Raw genomic sequence first — 6,426 nt, 5'->3', positions numbered from 1 at the left:
TCCAGAAAGAAGCTCAATAAAGACATGGAAGATCTAAATGCCACAATCAACCAACTTGACCTCATAGACATATACAGAACACTCCACCCAACAGCAGCCAAGTAGATATTCTTTTCTAGTGCACATGGAACATCCTCTAGAATAGACCACATATTAGGTCATAAAGCAAGTCTTAGCAGAATCTGAAACATTGTAATATTACAAAGCATCTTCTCTGACCATAAGGCCATAAAAGTGGCAATCAATAACAGAAAAAGCAGGAAAAAGAAATAAAACACTTGGAAACTGAACAATACCCTGCTCAAATAAGACTGGATTATAGAAGACATTAAGGATAAAATAAAGAAATGCATAGACTCCAATGAGAATGAAAACACTTCCTATCAGAACCTTTGGGACACAGCGAAAGTAATTCTCAGAGGTCAATTTATATCAATAAATGCACACATCCAAAAAGAATAAAGGGCCAAAATCAAAGAATTATCCCTACAACTTGAACGAATAGAAAGAGAGCAACAAAAGAACCCATCAGGCACCAAAAGAAAGCAAATAATAAAAATTAGAGCAGAACTGGATGAAATAGAAAACAGAAAAACAATTGAAAGAATTAAGCAGACCAAAAGCCGGTTCTTTGAAAAAATCTACAAAATTGATAAACCATTGGCCAAACTGACAAACAGAAAACGGGAGAGAAGAAAATAACCCGAATAAGACATGAGTTGGGTGATATTACAACAGACCCAACCAAAATTAAAAGAATCATATCAGATTACTACGAAAAATTGTACTCTAACAAATTTGAAAACCTAGCAGAAATGGATGAATTTCTAGAAACACACTACCTACTTAAACTAACACAAACAGAGGTAGAACAACTAAATAGACCCATAACAAAAGAAGAGATTGAAAAGGTAATCAAAAAACTTCCAACAAAAAAAAAGCCCTGGTCCGGATGGCTTCACTACAGAGTTCTACCAAACTTTCAGAGAAGAGTTAACACCACTACTACTAAAGGTATTTCAGAGTGTAGAAAAGGACGGAATACTCTCAAACTCATTTTACGAAGCCAGCATATCCCTGATAGCAAAACCAGGGAAAGACACCACAGAAAAAGAAAATACAGACCTATATTCCTCATGAACACAGATGCAAAAATCCTCAACAAAATTCTAGCCAATAGAGTTCAACAACATATCCAAATAATACTACTAATAATAATTCACCAGTCAGCCCATGTCATTGAGAGGTTTAAATTGTCTCATAAGGATGACAAAATTAGTTTGAACATTTGACTCTTTTCCACTAAATTTTTTCATTGTGAGTGATTGAAGCCTTGTTGTCTGAAGCAAAAAAAAAAAAAAAGCAATCTTGCAAACTCATAGATTGGTAATGTTTCCTAAAATGCATTTCAAATTAAAGACTTCACAGTTTTGGATTTCTTTGTGAATTTATTTTTATGCCACCTTGTAGAAGTGTTAAGTAGATTGATTTTCATAATATAAACAGCTTTGTCTGTGACTTTTTAATACATATGACAAACAAATTTAATTTAACGTAAAGTTTTTTGAAAGACAGGCTCGATGTGTCTCTCTGATACTATGCCCAAGTGGGGTGACAGGAAGATCTTCCATGTAATTTTGAAGATCCATTTCCCAACTCCCTGTTTAATGTTTTATTTTAAAAAAAAAATTCTAGGAGAATGAAATGCATCTCTATATGAAAGATGATATCTCTCAATTGAAAAAAAAATTTGAACTATTTTATATATGTAAAATAGTCTATATATCTACATATCCAGTGAAAAAAAAAGGAATATGCTTTTAAACCTAGTGGCTTATTTTTCAGCTTCAAAACCATGGCCTGCTGGAGGTAAACCAGTCTCATTCATAGTAATAACCATTAAGATTTCAAACAGCTCTTTCAGGCCACTAATTACTCCAAATTAAACCTAAAATATTATAATACCTTGAAGACTTTACTACAATCTAGGTAAAAAAAATGAATATACAACTAATCTCAGGAACACTATTTAAAGGAATTTGTTTTATTTGATATATTATGTAGAGTGAATTGTATTATTTTTCTTGCATGCCCATTTTCTTTGATTTGGGCAATTTCTGGGCTGGCTAGATTATCCACATTACATTTGAATGATTTCTACAAAAATGAATATCTTTTACCTGAGATTGATTTGGCCATATATTGATTTTAAATTTTCTCAGGACAGCAATCACAAAGGAGCAAGGTGAGTGATGTATCTTTGTAAAGTGAGAAAAAGGTAGGATTTGAAAGTCCAGTGCAACCCCTACTGGGCAGCATGGCCCTGGAGGCATCACTTGTAGTCTTGATTGGAGTAGAGAAAAAGGTTCTTATTTTTGCCTTACCACTTTGCTTTATGCTTAGGGCATAGTCATATTCCACAAAATTATTGGAATGGTGAAAGGTTGCAAACCATGTAAAATATTTCAAGGAATACAAATTCGTAGTGAGAACCTTAAGCAGTTGTATTAAAATATTTTTTAAATTAAAATTTTATTTTAAGTGAAACATACACACATGCATAAAACCCAAAACCCACTGCCGTCGAGTCGATTCCGACTCATAGTGACTCTATAGGACAGAGTAGAACTGCCTGACAGAGTTTCCAAAGAGGGTCTGGTAGATTCGAACTGCCGACCTCTTGGTCAGCAGCCGTAGCACTTAACCACTACGCCACCAGGGTTACCTACACATACATACATATGCATATATATTTCTCTATATAATGTGTAACTGTCTAGTTTTCATAACTGATTTTGAATACACGCATATTATCTCACCAAGTTAATATTTTTTAGTTCCCTTCTCCATTTTTATCATGGCCTCACCATTCCAAATTCCTCTTGTAGATTATATCACGTTTACTATATTTCTTTTTTTTTTACTATATTTCTATAAATTTTTTACACAATGAAAATTCCTAATGTGAAACTGTTCAAAAAAAAAAATCCCTTAGTTTATACCAACTTGGCTGACTATACCACTACCCATTGCCCTCGGCTGACTATAGATAACGTAAAAAATAAAATTTCTACTAGATTAAATTTGCATATGAACTCATAAGATTTATTTGCAACTCATGAATAGAAAGTTTCAGACAATAGCTTCCCAATTCATGAATAGAAAATATTGCTTATGAGCTCATATACAAATTAGATTAATCTTGTAGAAATATCATTTTCAACAGATCTAGTGATGGGGGTAGGATTAATGGTACATTTTGAGCTAGGTTAAGCCCAGCAGGCAAGTCCTAACTGATTAACTCATATTTTGGCTTCTGAGGTCAGGCATTTACAGAAAGAAGACTTTGTTAGGTTTTGGTTTGCTGATCTGGGGATTAGCATAAGTGACTGGATCTTGGACCAAGTATGAAAAAAAAAAAACCCACTGCCTTCAAGTGGATTCCGACTCACAGAGTAGAGCTGCCCCACAGAGTTTCCAAGGAGCGCCTGGCGGATTGGAACTGCCCACGCTTTGGTTAGCAGCGGTAGCACTTAACCACTCTACCGCCAGGGTTTCCTCTACACTTACAGATGTTATATAGAACCACCAATTTAATTCATTTATAAGAGCTAAAATATTCCTGACCCACAAATGTTAACATAACTTTTATTAAAATGTATAAGAAAAACAAAAAACAAACCCATTGCCGTTGAGTCGATTCCGATTCATAGCGACCCTAAAAGACAGAGTAAAACTGCCCCATAGAGTTTCCAAGGAGTGCCTGGCGGATTTGAACTGCAAACCTCTTCGTTAACAGCTGTTGCACTTAACCACTATGACACCAGGGTTTCCATTACAATGTATAGCCAATACAAATTCAAAATTGAAAAATGGAGTCAAGAAACATTTTTTTAAAGAATATTATACCATGTTTAAACAACAATGCCATTCTAAATTATATATATATATAAATGAATTGAGTGAAAAATTTTTCACAACATGTAAACATGTCTCTAGTCTATCATCATGAAGATATTTACAAGGGGAGTAATAACTCATGTTGGAAAACCATCAAATGTTTTATTCCCATATTATATTTTTATTCTGTGATTAATTTAAAAAAAAACTAATTTTATTTTATTTTTTCCAAGTGTCCATTGCTCAATAGACAACAATTCAGTGTATAGAAACAGGGAGAGACATAGTCACCCAAGGTGATTAAAGGAAATTCTACTGCATTTAATAATCATTTTTGTTTTCTCTCAATGGGCAATCAATGTTGTTACACGGAATTTTTGGATATGGTCTGCTTTATTTTGATTTAAGCCATTGTGATGGTTAAGACTGTGTGTCAGCTTGGCTGGGCCATGATTCTCAGTGTTTTGGCAGTTGTATAATATTGTGATCACTTTCCTGTTGAAATTTGGTATGTGATTAACCCCTTGATGGAATCCGCTGAGTGGTACTGGTGGAGGGGGGGGCCTGTGGCAGCTCACTGCCCCCTCAGCCTTCATCTCTCTGCCTTCCATCAGCCTACTTCCTTCCTGCTTGGCTTGCAAATGTTGTTGGCTTGTTTTGGACCCAGCCGCTGTCTCTTGCCTGACCTCTGGTTCTTGGGACTTGAGGTAGCAGCTGACCTGTCCATCTTGGGAATCACAGATCCTCACAGCATGTGAGCAAGAGTCCTGCGCCCTGACCTGCCTATCTTGGGTTCACCAGCCCCTGCAGCTAAGTGATTCAGGAGAAATCTTGTGATCTTCCCTGCTGACTTGGAGATTACTTGACAGTCACAACCTGTGACCAGGATCCCTGCTCTCCAACCTTCTTATCTTCGGTTCACCAGCTTCTGCAGCTCCGTGAATTGGGAAAAGACTCTATCCTTATCCAAGGATTTGGGACATTCCAACCCCTACAATCGTGTGAACTGTTTCCTTAATATAAATCTTTTTCTATATATTTATAGGCATTACTGGTTTTGTTTCTCTAGAGAACCGAGCCCAAGACAGCCATGAAGACAGAAAATCAAAATTTTGGAGCAAAGTTTATACTTCTTGGCTTTTTCCAATATGGCCAAATGAACACTGTCCTCTTTGTTGCTATCACTGCCATCTTCTTAGTGACTTTGGTGGGGGACATCGTACAGATCCACCTCATCCAACTGGACACAGGACTCCACATTCCCATGTACTTCCTCCTCAGTCAGCTCTCCTTCATTGACTTGATGTACATCTTCACGACAGTACCCAGGATGGCAGCAAACTTTTTGTCAAAAAGTAAGTCCATTACTTTTTTAGGTTGTGAGATTCAAACATTTGTGTTTTTGACCCTTGGTGGAACTGAAGCTCTTCTTCTTGGTTTTATGTCTTATGATAGATATGTAGCCATCTGTTACCCTTTACACTATCCTGTGCTCATGAGCAAGACTATCTGTATGTCCATGGTCACATGTGCATGGGCCAGTAGTTCTATCAATGCTTTAATACGTACACTGTATGTATTTCAACTTCCTTTCTGTAGATCTCGGATCATTAACCACTTTTTCTGTGAAGTTCCATCTCTATTGCCTTTGGTGTGTCAGAACACCTCCCAGTATGAGTATACCATCCTCTTTAGTGTCCTTATCATTCTGCTACTACCATTCATGGCCATTCTGGCTTCTTATGCCCAAGTACTTATTGTGGTGTACCAGATGAGCTCAGTAAAGGGTAGATGAAAGTCATCTCCACGTGTTCCTCTCACATGATTGTGGCAAGCCTGTTCTATGGGACCACCCTCTCCACCTATACAAGACCACACTCCTTGCATTACCCTGATGAAGGTAAAGTGGTGGCAGTGTTTTACAGCATCATTATACCTCTTCTGAACCCATTTAACTACAGTCTGAGGAATAAGGAGGTCACGGGGGCCATTAGAAGAGTGCTGGGAAAATGAATATTTGCACAGAAAATATGACTTTTGGAACCCCTTATAGTTTGAGACTGAACAACATGATTTGATTAGTGTATTGTCTAGAGAGCTGTAAGCTACAAGAAGTGTTTAAAAAAATAAACGTAATGATGCTCTGGTTTATTCTCTTTTCAGAAATAACTAAAGCATTGTTATTAGAATTGGATGGATTTGCTGTGTAAAAGCTAGAGAATGGTTGCCATTATCAACTTTGTCTTCTAAAGCAATAGATTTACTCCCTGTCAACACAATACTCCCATGTCATAACAAATTGTAGTACCTTCTTTAATATTCTGAAATAAAATGCATATGAGATATAATTTATCATATAATACATAATATCAAGAAAATATATATGATGACCCAACTATAACATAGAGCAAAATGAATACATCCACTTATTTATTCATTCATTGAACAAAGGTTTTAATCCTTTAACTGTGTATGTGACACTGTCATAGGCACTGGTGAAATGGGATGAAGCAAGATAAAACTGAC

General features: G+C 36.3%; 1 pseudogene; it reads left to right on the top strand.

Moving 5' to 3' along the window:
- Positions 1–4,990: 4,990 nt before the first annotated feature.
- On the top strand, positions 4,991–5,913 carry LOC126058387 (olfactory receptor 2AK2-like; annotated as a pseudogene).
- Positions 5,914–6,426: the final 513 nt, after the last annotated feature.

This window comes from Elephas maximus, chromosome 14 (genome assembly GCF_024166365.1).
Source record: "Elephas maximus indicus isolate mEleMax1 chromosome 14, mEleMax1 primary haplotype, whole genome shotgun sequence".
NCBI lineage: Eukaryota > Metazoa > Chordata > Mammalia > Proboscidea > Elephantidae > Elephas > Elephas maximus.
Note: the sequence above shows the minus strand (reverse complement) of the source record. Positions and strands in the feature narration are given on the sequence as shown.